Source organism: Gavialis gangeticus, unplaced genomic scaffold (assembly GCF_001723915.1).
Source record: "Gavialis gangeticus isolate Ggan-Ray unplaced genomic scaffold, GavGan_comp1, whole genome shotgun sequence".
In the NCBI taxonomy this organism is placed as follows: domain Eukaryota; kingdom Metazoa; phylum Chordata; order Crocodylia; family Gavialidae; genus Gavialis; species Gavialis gangeticus.
The window spans coordinates 199,911,326-199,912,342 of record NW_017729032.1 but is presented as its reverse complement, the minus strand read 5'-3'; the positions used below and the strand labels follow the sequence as shown (position 1 = coordinate 199,912,342).

The 1,017-nt window shown below is 41.7% G+C and overlaps 1 protein-coding gene across 2 annotated transcripts in view; it reads right to left on the bottom strand.

The window, feature by feature from the left end:
* The window catches only part of TSPAN7 (tetraspanin 7), a 192,264-nt gene that overhangs the window by 70,758 nt on the left and 120,489 nt on the right, over window positions 1-1,017 (bottom strand). The window lies entirely within an intron of this gene.

Sequence of the window (1,017 nt, the reverse complement as noted above, 5' to 3'; positions counted from 1 at the left end):
AAAACTATATCCACTGCCACCCCTGCATCCAATGATTTTGTAAAAATTTTGTATTAAGTGACATTTATTAACTTATAAAAAGTTGAAAGGAGAGTTTCATCATATATTCCATGCCTGTCTTTCAGACTGAGATGTATGACCAGGGTTACAGTGATATTTGATAGAGAAATGAGCTGCTCTTCCCAGTGTTCCATGTTTTTTGTCTCTCCCAGGAGGGAACAATGGCATTTGCACCACAGCTAATTAACTGTCAGATTAAAAGCCTTGGCACTAAGCCTCCCAACATGGATAAAAAGGTGTAATATGTTGAATGGAGAAACAGTCCCAAAGCACAACTGACACAAAGAGACAATAGGGAGATTGTTTGAGATTTCTTGCAAAAGAAGTTTATAGAGAAACCAGGCTGCAGTGAAAATCTGCCAGATGGGGTGCTTTTAAATGCTTATTATTCACTCTGTCTCAATTTATTTTTCATCAAGCCACCATGACAAGTTCAAATAGTGATCAGTTTCATTCTGTGTTTTGGTTCATGGCATTTCAATGATTTTTACAGACCAAATATTTAAAGCTGAATTCTGTAAATACAACCTCAGCTAGGGCACAGCTATTACTATGCCCATAGTAATATGCCTAGGAGAGCACACAAGCCTCCATGGCTCACCAAAAGCATCCAGGAATGTCTCCTTGCTAAAAAGGAGGCTTACACCCAATAGAAAGAAGGGGTCATCACCAGGGAGGGCTATTCTGCAGTTGTTCGGGGATGTAGGGGGGTAATTAGGAAGCCCAAGGCAGAGATGGAACTGGGACTAGGTTCCCAGATTAAGGACAATAAGAAGTCCTGTTTTAAATACATAGGGGGTAAAAAGAAGGTCCCAGGTAATGTGGGGCCCTTGCAGGACGTGTTGGGAAATTTGGTCATCACACAAGATGACAAAGCTAACTTGTTTAATGATTTCTTTGCCTCCGTCTTCCTAAGTAGGGACCAGAACAGCCACCTTCCTGCTGGGCCCCCCTCGG